Source organism: Petromyzon marinus, unplaced genomic scaffold, assembly GCF_048934315.1.
Source record: "Petromyzon marinus isolate PM22_M1 ecotype Great Lakes invasive population unplaced genomic scaffold, UKy_Petmar_22M1.pri1.0 PM_G_Scaffold_9, whole genome shotgun sequence".
In the NCBI taxonomy this organism is placed as follows: Eukaryota; Metazoa; Chordata; class Hyperoartia; order Petromyzontiformes; family Petromyzontidae; genus Petromyzon; species Petromyzon marinus.
In genome coordinates, this window is record NW_027423046.1 from 3,777,545 (window position 1) to 3,794,260 (window position 16,716).

Here is a 16,716-nt window from a genome sequence, read left to right on the forward strand (position 1 = left end):
TTTATAAATTAAATTTATTAAATGTATTTTATACCTACGTTTAATTTCAATTTTTAATAAATTACATTTATTTTATACCTACGTTAAATTAAATTTTTAATAAATTACATTTATTTTATACCTATGTTAAATTATTTTTTAGTAAGTTTGTTTAATTTAAATTTATTTTATACTTACGTTAAATTAAATGTTTTAATAACTAAAATTTATTTTATTTTAATTAAATTTATTTTATACCTACACAGGTACAGTCATTTTAACTGCTCTGACTGCTACAAGCTAAGTGCGGCCTGGAAGCGTATTATTAAGTAATACATTTTACAATTACAATTCCTTATAGAGGAGCCCCATACTAATGAACTGACTACGTATCTATATAATTAAAAGACCACAGGCAGATATCGCAAAAGCGGACACCGTTGTCAATGACACCGATTGCAATACGTCACCAAAGACGACACAATTTTAATTTGACCCCCGGGTCTGATCGCGTTAACTGTGCAGGTGGCGGGTCGAGAGGTGACTTGCACGTGTGTGCAGCTTGTTGAATATTGACGTGCGATGACTTGTGGAGAGGAAGAATGATGATGATGGCGATGCAAGTCTTGAAGTCTGACGTTGTTCTCCGAGTCGTGTAGCCTACCGCGTGCGACTTTGGGGATTGCATAATGTCATTTTAGTTTCCTCTGTGGAACTTTTTTATTTTGTTGATCCTAACGATGTAACTAACGTAGGGCGGGCTTGGGAGCGGTGTTGACGATGTGTTTTGGCGTTACACCAACCAGCACCTTTGCATTCAGAAATTGGAGGTGCTTTGATTGTTACAGCGAGGTGGAATCGTCACCGCCATCGTCATGGGTTTAAGTGGGCACGGAGCCCGTCAAGGGAATGGGTAGGTAGAGGAATGGGGTTGGAGAGTATACACAACTTGCATTTCTAGTCATTTCAACAATTTATGGGCATGCGCATCATTAACAGTATCCTGATTGATGAGCAAAACAAAATCATCAATTTATTGTCATAAATGAGTCCGAAATATCAATAGTCATGCTCAAAACTGCATTCCTATTGTTATAAAAATCATTGTACCCCCATTCATGATGACAATTCCAATATGGTCATTATGATGCTCAGAATTACACTTATATTCTCAGAATCATGAACATTTATTAAAACAGCAGTATGCTCAAAATGCAAATTTACCAATTTCAACATGCACACAATCAATTCCAAGAGTCTTATCAAAGTAAGTCCTATGTATCGTGGTGTTTTCATGCTTATCCATTATTTGCCCCCCCCCCCAAAAAAAAATATATACAAAAGTCTATTTTTATAATGTTTGCATGGTGTACAGTCTGGAAATTACCCACATGGCAAATTTCAAGCTTGGTGCGTATCGGGAAGTACGCTAAACATTTTGAACAGACGCACACATTCACAACTTGCCTTTGATATATATGTAGATTGGTAATAAATTGTTAATTTAACTACTTTCATGTTGATGGATTGGAAATAGGAATAGCACTGGCTCACCACGGGGCTTATCGCGTGGTATCTGGGCACTTCATTTGAAACGTAAACCCCACAGTTTGTGAGTACAATTCCTCGCAAGTTGCGTCCACAGAGACAGACAGACAATGACGTTTCTAGGTAAGAGTAAGAAATGAATCTACGTGTCGAGGAGAGACGAGAGAGCCAAGAGGTCACCTCGGGAGACGGGGCGGCGCGTCAACCTTAGTCACGTGACGGAAGCAGTGTGGGCGTGCCGTGCGTGTGTGTGTACTGTGTGTGTGTACTGTGCGTGTGTTTACTGTGCGTGTATGTGTACTGTGCGTGTGTGTGTACCGTGCGTGTGTGTGTACCGTGCGTGTGTGTGTACCGTGTGTGTGTGTGTGTACTGTGCGTGTGTGTACTGTGTGTGTGTACTGTGTGTGTAACGTGTGTGTGTGTACCGTGTGTGTGTGTACCGTGTGTGTGTGTACCGTGTGTGTGTGTGTACTGTGTGTATACTGTGTGTGTGTGTACCGTGTGTGTGTACCGTGTGTGTGTGTAACGTGTGTGTGTGTGTACCGTGTGTGTGGCGGTAGTCTAGCGGTCAGTACGCTGCTCTACGAACATAACGACCCGAGTTTGATTCCCGCTCACAGCCAACACCCAGTGACGATTATTTGAACCGGTTCTGGGCCTCCCCTATGTCAATTCAGCCTCAAATGAGTGCCCGGTGCGGTGTGTAAACATCATTACTGGGGAGACAAAGGCGGTCGGGCATGGTGCTGGCCACCCACTCCCTTCGCGTGCCGTTCTGGCCTTCATAGGTGGTGCTGCTACTTGCAAACTGCACTTGCCCCAACAGTCTGTTAAGGCTACATGGGGGATCTTTGTCTTTGTATCACCACCCAGGAGTCACGGAGCTTTTGAGGCTCCGAGCCACGTGGGGATCCACAACAGCGTGAGGCGGTGCCACTCACAGGTGAGACGCAGGGATATGTGATTTCTAATCGATAGCCATCCGTCGGTTAACCCATCGCAACTGCTGAGTCTGTCACGCGACTTCCTCCTTCCAGCGAGCCTTTGACACTTCACGTGGCCTCAAAGTGTACACAGTGTGTACGTATACACAATAATGTCCACGTTGTTGCTGAGTTCACGCACTCAAGGGAGGGGGCAATGGAAAATGAATCTAAATCAACTTAAACTCCATCTAGATTTAAAGCTTTCGTGACTGCTAGGATCCATACTCTTTGGTTATATTGGGTAAATAGAACCAAAGAGTATTAAACTCCATCCCCATGACCTCATCGGCATGAAGTGGCAGCTAATGACGTCATGTCACCAAGGTATTCAGCCCTCCCCCGTCCACAGCGCTCTTGAGCGTGACGTCACCTCCGCTTGGGTCACTGCCGATATCAATCCAGTGGCAATCCTTATTTGGGCAAAGCTACGCCCAGTGACTGGCGGTTCATGAACATAATGTGTTCATTGAAGCCGTCGAGAGTTTATTGTGACGGGTTCAGCAGCCACGCCCCTTCCCTCGACATATGGGCCGGGCTCATTAACATAATTTATTCAGTTACAGAGCAGCTCGTTGTGGGAGGGGCGTGTCTCTTACCCCGGAAGTGACGTCATGTTACCTGCTTACCCGCGTGACGTCGCGAGGTAACAGGAGGTTGCCGATCCGAGCTTGCACTGAAATCCGAGGTGAGAAATTCTCATCGTTGTGGTGGTGGTTGTGGTGGTTGTTGTTGTTGTTTACCAAGGTAGAGCCTCGCTCTCTCTCGTAGGGATGTCAGTTGAGTAGCAGCGAGCATGGGAATCGATGTCCAGGTTGGAACTTTACAACGCGGGGCCTAGCCACGCGGGGCCTTGCTTCCTGCCCTCACCTGATTGCATTCACTTTAATTATCTCGCTTAAGTTTAATTTGTCTTCACCAGGCTCGCCACTTTGTAACTTTGTTTTATTGTCAATATTCACGCAGTTTTTATTTTCGTTCTTTTGTTACCAGGCCAAGCCCGCTTGAGCTGCTATACCGCTCTTGTTATCAGAAGTGACCTGCCCACAACAACACAAGGTGAGGCTTTGTCAACGTGTGTGAATGTTTTGACTTAAAACTTTGGTGACTGCAGGAATTAATATTCTTGGTTCTTTCGGTAAAGTCACGTAGATAGAAAATAAAATATCAAATAACAGATAATATTTTTTCTTTTTTAAATGAAGCAAAACACCCCACAACGTTTCTATGGCAACATTAATGTTGAAGATGCGAGGGCTTACAGGAATATTTATGACATTTGCCCTCTCATTGCGTGCCATGACAGTGCTGTTTGCACAGTCACACATAGTCACTGTAAGATGTTTTTCTCGGTCGTGTTTTTGTATTTTTGCTTGTTGTGGTTGCACCCGATTCAAGAGCCAAATGGCTCACGGGACTATAACCAAAATAAATCAAACTGAAAATCAAAAAACTGAAACCGCGTGATGAATTTGGGAAAGTTTTTCACTGCATCTCCAAATATATATAAAAGGCAAAGTTGTGATTGTGTGTGTTGTCTGTTCAAAATGTTTAGCGTACTTCCCGACATGCAACAAACTGGAAATTTGCCATGTGGGTACTTTCCAGACCGTACACCATACAAACATTATACAAATACACTTTTGTGTTGTTTTAAGGGGAGGGGGGGAGGTCAATAATGTATAAATTTTTTGCACGGCAAGTGAGCTGTGACGTCACATCTGTCACGTGACCCTCGCACTTGGAAGCGTCACGCATTGTAGTGTAGCGGTTAGCGTTGTCTGTGTGTGTGTCTGTGTGTGTGTTTGTGTGTGTGTGTCTGTGTGTGTGTGTGTCTGTGTGTGTGTGTGTCTGTGTGTGTGTTTGTGTCTGTGTGTTTGTGTCTGTGTGTGTCTGTGTGTGTGTCTGTCTGTGTGTGTGTGTGTCTGTCTGTGTGTGTCTGTGTGTGTGTCTGTCTGTGTGTGTCTGTGTGTGTGTGTGTCTGTGTGTATCTGTGTGTGTGTGTGTGGAAGCGTAACGCATTGTAGTGTAGCGGTTAGCGCTACGCTGCGCTACGAACCCGGCGACCCGAGTTCGATTCCCACTCACGGCCACCACCGGTGATGATTATTTGAACTGCTTCTGGGCCTCCCCTAGGTCGACTCAGCCTCAAACGAGTAACTGTTGTGGTGTGAACATCGCCACTGGGGAGACAAAGGCGGCCGGACGTGGTGGATCCAAGTCCCGGGCGAAGCCGGGTAGTACAGCTAGTCATGAATACATGAATGAATATAGACGTGTAAGTCACGTGTGATTGTATATATTAATTCCTCCATGGCTCGATACTGACGTGTCGATGGTGTGGATATTCTTATTTTCTGTCTGCAGCTGATGCTGGTCTGATGGAGCAAATGCACTCAGCACAGCAGCTCGGTACGACAAGTCAACAATGTGACCAGTGTGCATACGGCACGGATCGGACTGGAAATTTGACACAGCACCAGAGAACTCGCGCAGGAGAGAAACCCTTCAAGTGCACTGTGTGTGACAAGGCATTTTCAGATTCCTCGACTCTTAAAAAACACCAGAGAACACACACGGGAGAGAAACCCTTCATGTGCAGTGTGTGTGGGAAGGCATTTTCAGATTCATCTACTCTTAAAAAACACCAGAGAACACACACGGGAGAGAAACCCTTCAAGTGCAGTGTGTGTGGGAAGGCATTTTCAGATTCATTTGCTCTTAAAACACACCAGAGAACACACACGGGAGAGAAACTCTTCAAGTGCAGTGTGTGTGCGAAGGCATTTTCAGATTCATCTCGTCTTCAAAGACACCAGAGAACACACACGGGAGTGAAACCCTTCAAGTGCAGTGTGTGTGGGAAGACTTTTTCAGATTCATCTACTCTTAAAACACACCAGAGAACACACACGGGAGAGAAACCCTTCAAGTGCAGTGTGTGTGGGAGGACATTTTCAGATTCATCTACTCTTAAAAAACACCAGAGAACACACACGGGAGAGAAACCCTTCAGGTGCAGTGTGTGTCGGAAGACATTTTCAGGTTCATTTGCTCTTAAAACACACCAGAGAACACACACGGGAGAGAAACCCTTCAAGTGCAGTGTGTGTGTGAAGGCATTTTCACGGTCATCTGCTCTTAAAACACACCAGAGAACACACACGGGAGAGAAACCCTTCTTGTGCAGTGTGTGTGGGAAGACATTTTCTGATTCATCTGCTCTTAAAACACACCAGAGAACACACACGGGAGAGAAACCCTTCAGGTGCAGTGTGTGTGGGAAGACATTTTCAGATTCATCTACTCTTAAAAAACACCAGAGAACACACACGGGAGAGAAACCCTTCAAGTGCAGTGTTTGTGGGAAGACATTTTCACGGTCATCTGCTCTTAAAAAACACCAGAGAACACACACGGGAGAGAAACCTTTCAAGTGCACTGTGTGTGTGAAGGCATTTTCACAGTCATCTGCTCTTAAAACACACCAGAAAACACACACGGGAGAGAAACCCTTCAAGTGCAGTGTGTGTGGGAAGGCATTTTCACAGTCATCTGGTCTTAAATCACACCAGAGAACACACACGGGAGAGAAACCCTTCAAGTGCAGTGTGTGTGGGAAGGCGTTTGCACGTTCATCTGCTCTTGTAACACACCAGAGAACACACACGGGAGTGAAACCCTTCAAGTGCACTGTGTGTGGGAAGGCATTTTCACAGTCCTCACATCTTCAAGTACACCAGAGAACACACAGGAGAGAAACCCTTTAAGACACTGTGTCTGGGAAGGCATTTGCATGGCCATCAGTTCTTCAGACCCTCCAGAGAACACACACAGGAGAGAAACCCTTCAAGTGCACTGTGTGTGGGAAGGCATTTCCACGTTCATCTGCTCTTGTAACACACCAGAGAACATACACGGGAGTGAAACCCTTCAGGTGCACGATGTGTCGGAAGGCGTTTGCACATTCATCTACTCTTGTAGAACACCAGAGAACACACACGGGAGAGAAACCCTTCAAGTGCAGTGTGTGTGGGAAGGCATTTTCACTGTCATCTGTTCTTAAAAAACACCAGAGAATACACACTGGAGAGAAACTCTTCAGGTGCATTTTGTGTGGGATGTTTGCACAGTCATCAAATCTTCAAGTACACGAGAGTACACACATTGGAGAGAAACCCTTGAGGTACACTGTGCGGAAAGGCATTTTCACAATCACCACATCTTAAAGTACACCAGAGAACTCACATGGGAGAGAAACCCTTCAGGTGCGCTCTGCAGGGAGGCGTTTGCACATTCATAAAATCTTCAAGTACACCAGAGAACACGGAAGCATCAGAAGATCTGCAAGGAGTGGAGTCTGAAATCAGCTTGTGAAAGTCAAAGTGCCACAATAAGCCCATCCCTCATGAAACAAGAACCGGAAGAAAATCCCAGCTTGGACACTTTTAAAGGTATCAAGGTGAAATATGAAGAGGTGATGGTGAAGAGGGAAGAAGTGATGGTGAATAGCGAAGAAGTGAAGGTGAAATGTGAAGATGAAGATTCAACTCCAAAATGGGACCTTCACATTGTAAAGCAGGAGGAGAATTCTGACTGTGAGTCAGAGTGAGGCAACTCCCAGCAGTTTGTGGAAGTGGAGGTATGGGTGGACTTGCTCCTAGACAATACAAAGTCAAGTGGAGACCCGATAGATGTGTAAGCCAGAGACGATGTCGCTACAATAGATGCACCTTTGTCACAGGCCTTTAATGACAAGAATGTGAAGTTGAACACTCAGCTACTAGGTTCATCCTGCAGAGTAAGAGCGGCCAGTCTTTGTGGGCCCGTGGGTTGGGTAGATCTCTAACCAGGTGCAAGAGCCAATAAGCTTCCAATCATTCACTATGTTATAATAATTGCATTTACATGGTGCTTGCTTAACTGCCTCAGCACCTCGGAGTTTTGTGTCGTACCTCGTCTGAAACACTCGAAGAGCATCCCCAAGTAGCAGCTGCCTCTGTGTGGCACAAGGTGGTGGCCCTGCACCGGCCTGCATGTGGACAAGAGCCTGTCAGTAGGGGGCGATGATTGATGTGTCATCTCAGTTGTGTAGTTTGTAGGTAATGTTTAGAATTTGCTACATTTTCACTCAGACGCCAGCATGCAATGGCCTCGTTTTGAATGACAATAGCATGTTTTACATACACTGTGAAGCAGAATGTGCAACTTTTTTTTAAAGCTTCTTGTCAATACGATGTAATGTGATGCAGTATATTTCACTGCAGTAATCCAATTTTGTTAATATGCCTGTCAATAATTTAGAATGTATACTTGTCTGGTTTTGTGCATTCTTGTAACATTTGATCTATAATGGTCAAACATTGAATAAGTGATGTAAGGACAAAGTGTGTGTGTGTTTGGAAATAACCTGTACAGAGAACTCAGGTGAGACCCGTTGTTCTTGTGATACAGGTCAAACAGTGTTTTTGTGTTCCACGAAGCGTCTGCCTCTGGAGCAACTCATTGTCTTTGAAATAGGGAGCACGCTCGAATCATTCATCAGTTACAAATCATACCACTTGAAAGTTACACGTATAGGAGGAGGTACATTCTCTACAACACGAATTATAGTTTTGTCTTACGTGTTGATGTAGATTTTGTCTAACTGGGATTAGAAATGCTCCTTGCTGATTCACGTCTGGATGTTCGTACCTATCGGTTGAAGCAAACCCCACTGCTGTTGTTGAGACGCTGTGCACCAATAATGGTCCAACACATTGACGGCCTTCAGGCCAGGAAAGTCACAACATTTGCACACGATGGACGCATTCACGCAAGTACCCCATGTTCCGTTTTGAAGTTTTAAAATGAAACATCTTTGCATTGTGTTGTGTTTTGATTTAGATTATTTTCTTCATTAAAAGTAAATTTTACATCTGGAAGACTTCGTTGAAAAGGACATTTCGTGTGAATGTTCTCTCGTCGTTAAGTAGACGATGGCCTTGCCGGGGGTTCGGTTCGATGCGGACTTTCACCTGTTTGGGATTGCGGGATCGAGATGAGGCGACACGGAGCTGCTGGCCGTCTGCAGATCGATTCCAACGTAATCGAACGTCTGTCCCTGCGCGTCCGTCGTTCGCATGCAGGGGGCGGGTGTAGGTTTACACCGCCCCCTGCAGGAATACGACGGAAAGTGCAGCGTTAATCACGGATAAAGTTGTGCACTTATTTTTTAAATATTATTCTTTTATAAGGTGATGTTGATATCGAAAACTGACACATAGCTGGCATGCCATAAATAGGAAATGAACTCTGCTTATTCGAATCAATGTATTCATATATGTTGATGAACTGTTTTCAAGCAGATTTTGTGTCTCTAACGGCGACTACAGGGACCACGTTATTGTTTAAAAAAGTCTTTGATTATAACTATAATTGCCTACAATTCGTCATGTGTAGCTTCTTTAGACTATAATTTATTCACTACCCAAATTGTATTTACTTGAAAACATAGAGCTGATATTTATTCTTGGTTATTTCGGTAAAGTCACGTAGAAGGGAAACAAAATAACAAAAATATAAAACAATTAAATTCTCACGACGTTTCGACTGCAACACAAGCAATCATCATCAGGTGTCACACACAGGCACACACACAGAGACTCAGGCACACACAGAGATACAGGCACAGTGTGTACACACACACAGTGTACACACACACAGTGTACACACAGTGTACACACACACAATGTAGACACAGTGTATACACACAGTGTACACACACAGAGTACACACACACAGTGTATACACACAGTGTGTATACACATAGTGTACACACACACAGTGTATACACATAGTGTACACACAGAAACAGTGTGTACACACAGTAATGTCCACGTTGTAGTTGCTGAGTTCACGCACGCAAGGGGTCTCTGTTCAAGAGATGGAGCAATGGAAAATGAATCTAAATCAACTTAAACTCCATTCCCGCTCTGTGACGTCACCACTCAGCATGACATCACTGTGAAACGCCAGGGGGAGGTGTGCCTTGCTAGTGACGTCATGTCACCAAGATATTCACCCCACCCCCGTCCACCGCGCCCTTGAGCGTGACGTCACCTCTGGTTGGTCACTGCCGATATCTGTTCTGGTACAATCCTTATTTGGGCAAAGCTACGCCCAGTGACTGGTGGCTCATTAACATAATGTTTTCGTGAAAGCCGCCGCGAGTTTATTGGGACGGGTTCAGCACCCACGCCCCCATTCCTCGACATATGGCCCGGGCTCATTAACATAATTTATTCAGTTACGGAGCCGCTCGTGGGAGAGGAGTGTCTTGTACTCCGGACGTGACGTCATGTCACCTGCAGCTGCCGCGTGACGTCACGAAGTAACAGGAAGCGATCGCTTCGCTCTTGCATTGAAATCCGAGTTGAGAAATTATTATCGTGTTGGTGGTCGTGGTTGTGGTGGTGGTGGTTGTTGTGGTTGTTGTTGTTTACCAAGGTAGAGCCTCTCTTTCTCTCGTAGGGATGTCAGTTGAGTAGCAGCGAGCATGGGAATCGATGTCCAGGTTGGAACTTTACAACGCGGGGCCTAGCCACGTGGGGCCTTGCCTCCTGCCCTCGCCTGATTGCGTTTACTTTAATTATCTCGCTTAAGTTTAATTTGTCTTCACCCGGCTCACCACTTTGTAACTTTGTTTTGTTGTAAATATTCACGCAGTTTTTATTTTCTTTTGTTAGCAGGCCAAGCCCACTTGAGCTGCTACACCGCTCTTGTTATCAGAAGCGACCTGCCCACAACAACACAAGGTGAGGCTTTGTCAACGTGTGTGAATGTTTTGACTTAAAACTTTCGTGACTGCAGGAATTAATATTCTTGGTTCTTTCGGTAAAGTCACGTAGATAGAAAATAAAATAAAAATAACAATAAAATAAAAAACTGAAAATGAAGCAAAAAACCCACGACGTTTCGATCGCAACACAAGTGGTCTTTATCTTATTGAATTTAATCTGTTATTTTTATTTTCTATCTACGTGACTTTACTGAAAGAACCAACAATACGTGCGTCAATGTCTTTCGGTCAAAGACGCTAAGCGCGTGCCGCTGTTGGCTCTGAATGTGTGGAGGGGAACACCTTCACCACGGGGAGAGAGAGACAGAGACACGGATAGCCTCGGCTATGTTCATTGATCCTCGATTCATTACTTGGTGGAGTGAGGAAGAATTAATGCTGAGCAGATGAAGGTGGCCAGGCATGGTGCTGGTCACACCACCACCTGTTTACTCATGGCAGTGTGTGACAGTGTCAAGTTTGTGTTTGAAGTAAAGTCTGTTTACTCTGTTGAACACGGAGGTTATATCAAAACAATAGTTGATTTTTGTTTTCCTCTGGAACTCTTACTAAGAATGGAAACAGGATGTGAACACAGCACACACATGCAGCTGAAGTCGGAACTGTTCATCCCCAGCATTCAAGGATATATGAGCCTGGATTCACACCTCTAAGTTGCGATTGAACATTAATTTATGCATTTCTGCATAACACAAATAGTATTGTTTTCAACACCCTTTGCTATGTCAGCCGAATTTAGCTTTCATAAATATTCCTTTGTAGTCAGACAGCCGAAATTGTGTGCTCGGAGTTTTGGGTTAACATTCATTTTGCAGATATGAAGGCTTCCAGGTATATTTATGACATTTCCCCTGTCATTGTGATGAATTTGGGAAACGTTTTCACTACATCATGAATATAGTAATAAGTATAGATGTGTAAGTCACGTGTTACTGTGTAATATGCATTCCTCTGTGCCTCGAAACTGACTTGTAAATGGCGTGGATATTATTTTTTTCTGTCTGCAGCTGACGCTTCCTCTGCAGAATTGGTTTCATGGAGCAAAGGCAGCAGCTTGGTACGACAAGTCAACAATGCGACCAGCGTGCATACAGCACGGACCGGACTGAAAACTTGACACAGCACCAGAGAACTCACACAGGAGAGAAACCCTTCAAGTGCAGTGTGTGTGACAAGGCATTTGCATGGCCATCAGTTCTTGAGACGCACCAGAGAACACACACAGGAGAGAAACCCTTCCAGTGCACTGTGTGTGGGAAGGCATTTTCACGGTCATCTTCTCTTAAAAAACACGAGAAAACACACACAGGAGAGAAACCCTTCAGGTGCATTCTGTGCGGGATTGCGTTTGCACAGTCATCACATCTTAAAGTACACCAGAGAACACACACGGGAGAGAAACCCTTCAAGTGCAGTGTTTGTGGGAAGGCATTTTCACGGTCATCTTCTCTTAAAAAACACCAGAGAACACACACAGGAGAGAAACCCTTCAAGTGCAGTGTGTGCATGAAGCCGTTTGCACATTCATCTGATCTTGTAAAACACCAGAGAACACACACGGGAGAGAAACCCTTCAAGTGTACTCTGTGCGGGAAGCCGTTTGCAGATTCATCAAATCTTCAAGTACACCAGAGAACACAGAAGCATCAGAAGATCCACAAGGAGTGGAGTCTGAAATCAGCTTGTGAAAGTCAAAGTGCTGCAATGAGCCCATCCCTCATGAAACAAGAACCGGACAAAAATCCCAGCTTGGACACTTTTAAAGGTATCAAGGTGAAATATGGAGAGGTGAAGGTGAAATGTGAACAAGTGATGAGCGACGAAGTGAAGGTAAAATGTGAAGATGAAGATTCATCTCCAGAATGGGACCTTTACATTGATGAAGGCAACGTGAAGCAGGAGGAGAATTCTGACTGAGGCAGAGTGAGGCAACTCCCAGCAGTTTGTGGAAGTGGAGGTGTGGGTGGACTCGCTCCTAGACCATACAAAGTCAAGTGGAGACCCGGTAGATGTGTAAGCCAGAGACGATGTCGCTACAATAGATGCACCTTTGTCACAGGCCTTTAATGACAGTAATGTGAAGTTGAGCACTTTGTGGGCCCGTGGGTTGGGTAGATCTCTAACCAGGAGCAAGAGCCAATAAGCTCCCAAGCATTCACTATGTTATAGCAATTGCTTTTACATGGTGCTTGCTTAATCGCCTCAGCAACTCGGAGTTTTGTGTCGTACCTCTTCTGAAACACTCGAAGAGCATCCCCAAGTAGCAGCTGTCCCTGGGTGGCACAAGGTGGTGGCCCTGCACCGGCCTGCATGTGGACAAGAGCCTGTCAGTAGGGGGCGATGATTGATGTGTCATCTCAGTTGTGTAGTTTGTAGGTAATGTTTAGAATTTGCTACATTTTCACTCAGACGCCAGCATGCCATGGCCTACTCGTTTTGAATGACACAATAGTATGTTTTACATACACTGTGAAGCAGACTGTGCCACTTTTTTTAAAAGCTTTTTGTTAATACGATGTAACGTGATGCAGTATATTTCACTGCAGTAATCCAATTTTGTTAATATGCCTGTCAATAATTTAGAATGTATACTTGTCTGGTTTTGTGCATACTTGTAACATTTGATCTATAAGGGTCAAACATTGATTAAGTGATGTTAGGACAAAGTGTGTGTGTGTTTGAAAGTAACCTGTACAGAGAACTCAGGTGGGACCCGTTGTTCTTGTGATACAGGTCAAAGGGTACTTTTGTGTTTCACGAAGCGTCTGCCTCTGGAGCAACTCATTGTCTTTGAAATAGGTAGCACGCTCGGATCATTCATCAGTTACAAGGCATACCACTTGAAAGTTACACTATAGGAGGAGGTACATTCTCTACAACACGAATTGTAGTTTTGTCTTACGTGTTGATGTAGATTTTATCTAACTAGGACTAGAAATGCTCCTTGCTGATTGACGTCTGGATGTTCGTTACCTATCGATTGAAGCAAACCCCACTGCTGTTGTTGAGACGCTGTGCACCAATAATGGTCCAACACGTTGACGGCCTTCAGGCCAGGAAAGTCACAACATTTGCACACGAAGGACGCATTCACGCAAGCACCCCATGCTCCGTTTTGAAGTTTTAAAATGAAACATCTTTGAATTGTGTTGTGTTTTGATTTAGATTATTTCTTCATTAAAAGTTAATTTTACATCCGGAAGTCTTCGTTGAGAAGGACATTTCGTGTGAATTTTCTCTCGTCGTTAAGTAGATGGCCTTGCCGGGGGTTCGGTTCGATGCGGACTTTCACCTGTTTGGGATTGCGGGATGGAGATAAGGCGACACGGAGCTGCTGGTCGTCTGCAGATCGATTCCAACGTGATCGAACGTCTGTTCCTGCGCCTCCGTCGTCCATGCAGGGGGTGCGTAGGTTTGCAGCACCCCCTGCATGAAAACAACGGAAAGTGCAGCGCTCATCACAGATAGATAAAGTTGTGCGCTTATATTTAAAATGTTATTCTTTTATAAGGTGATGTTGAAATTGAAAAGTGTTTAGCCAGTTGATGATTTCAATCAGATTGATTCATTTATTATGCACCACATATCTGAGCTTTTGTGGTCCTGTTGAGCTAAAGTTGGAAAAAGTCCGTGACTATAACTTCGCTCAGTATTGTAAACGTGTTTCTATTATTTAGTTATTGTTTAATACAAACTACTTCAGGTAATGGGTTTCAAGATGTACTTGAATGGCACGTTCGTTGTTCCTGTGTTTAATGGCTTGGACGTCATGGAAAATGGCTTCCATCGATGTGGAAGTCAATGGTGGATGATGATTTGACATTTCGGTGTTGATTTGGAGTAGATTGTTTAACTGTTGCATACCGGGTGGTGAAATGCTTTGCCGAGTACCTGAACTGTTTGACCAAGTGAATTCATGAAGAGTTCGATACGAGTTTTAGCGTTAATATTCTTGCGGAACAACAATGATCTGATATTTTAAAGATTCCTGATCACACGTTTATTGCGAGAATGTTCACGGGGAACACGTGTGGAAGAGAGTTCCGGGTGAAGTCTCCCCTTACCTGGCAACCATGGTGGCTGTCCGCTGATCACTCTCGCTCCGTCACAGCTACGAGCTGTAGGGATGGGACGCTCCACCCTGGCGCTGTTTTAATTCACAGCACCACGAGCGGAGAGCCTCATCCCTGCAGTTCCCTCCTGTTGTGCCGCATCATTTACCGCGTAACAAGGCAATGTTTTCATGAGCAGTGCGTTCCACTACACACCCACACGAGCGAACCACGTGCAACAGTGTGCGTACATACAGACACGAACAAACACGCGGGTGCACATACACACACGAGCGCTTACTTGCAGACACGAACGAGTGGAGATGCACGCACGAGTGTGGTCACCACCTGGCTAGCTACACTAGTCACGTGATAACTAGTATACTAAACTATACACTACACTATACACTACACTATACACTACACTATACACTACACTCTACACTGCACTATATACTACATTTCTATACACTACACTATACTCTACACTACTATACACTACACTATACTAAACACTATTTTACACTACACTATACACTTATACACTACAATATGCACTACTTTACACTATACACTACACTATACAGTACACTATACACTACACTATACACTACTTTACAATACACTATTATACACTACACTATACACTACACTACTATACACTACTATACACTACACTATACACTATACACTACACTATACACTACACTATACACTACTACACACTAGTGCTGCACTAGTCCCCAAACTGCAAAGACAAAGGCTCCCCAATGTAGACTGACGCATCCACAGACCCACACGTGGACCCACGGATTCGCACAGAAACCCACGGACTCATCGACTCCCACTGGGCGTGCGCTGTTAGCGAGCACCGGTGAGGGTCGCGATGGAACAACACCAGGGGCTGGTGTGGACAGAACCACGGCTGGCCGCTTGTCTCTCAAATTCTGATGTTAGCACCCCCACCCACCTCACCACCTCCTTAATTATGGCTGAGTCCACCTAAGTGACGCTCAGGACTGCTTCAGGTAAGGGGCCGACCTTAAATGACGTCACGCGATTTTAGAGGATTTTTGACCCCCCATTGTCATACGACGTCACACAAAGTCAGACCCCTCCCCCTCAATTATGACGTCACAAAGTTCTGCCCCCCTCCCCCCCCCAAAAAAAAACATGCTTCAAATCCCTTTAAACTGTTGTCATTGTAGTGCGTATTTAATGTAGCGCTGCACTCTGTGTGTGTGTGTGTACACACACACAGTGTGTACACACATACACACTGTGTGTATGTACACACACACAGTGTGTATACACAATAATGTCCACGTTGTTGCTGAGTTCACACACCCAAGGGAGGGGGCAATGGAAAAATAATCTAAATCAACTTAAACTCCATCCCCGCTCTGTGACGTCACCACTAGCATGACCTCTTCGGCATGGAGTGCCTACGGGAGGTGTAACTCGCTAGTGACGTCATGTCACCAAGGTATTCACACTCCCCAAACCCGTCCACGGTGCTCTTCAGCGTGACGTCACCTCCGCTTGGGTCACCGCCGATATCAATCCAGTGCCAATCCTTATTTGGGCAAAGGTACGCCCAGTGACTGCCGGTTCATTAACATAATGTATTTGTTGAAGCCGTTGAGTGTTTATTGCGACGGGTTCAGCAGCCACGCCCCATCCCTCGACATATGGCCCGGATTCATTAACATAATTTATTCATTTACAGAGCCGCTCATTGTGGGAGGGGCGTGTCTTACCCCGGACGTGACGTCATGTTACGCGCGCGACGTCGCGAGGTAACAGGAGGCTGCTGGTCCGCGCTTGCACTGAAATCCGAGGTGAGAAATTCTCATGGTGGTAGTGGTGGTGGTTGTTGTTGTTGTTTACCAAGGTAGAGCCTCGCTCTCTCGTAGGGATGTCAGTTGAGTAGCAGCGAGCATGGGAATCGATGTCCAGGCTGGAACTTTACAACGCGGGGCCTAGCCACGCGGGGCCTTGCCTCCTGCCCTCGCCTGATTGCATTCACTTTAATTATCTCGCTTAAGTTTAATTTGTCTTCACCCGGAACGCCACTTTGTAACTTTGTTTTATTGTAAACATTCACGCAGTTTTTATTTTCTTTTGTTACCAGGCCAAACCCGCTTGAGCTGCTATACCGCTCTTGTTATCAGAAGCGACCTGCCCACAACAACACAAGGTGAGGCTTTGTCAACGTGTGAATGTTTTGACTTAAAACTTTGGTGACTGTAGGAATTAATATTCTTGGTTTATTCGGTAAAGTCACGTAGATAGAAAATAAAATTAAAATAAC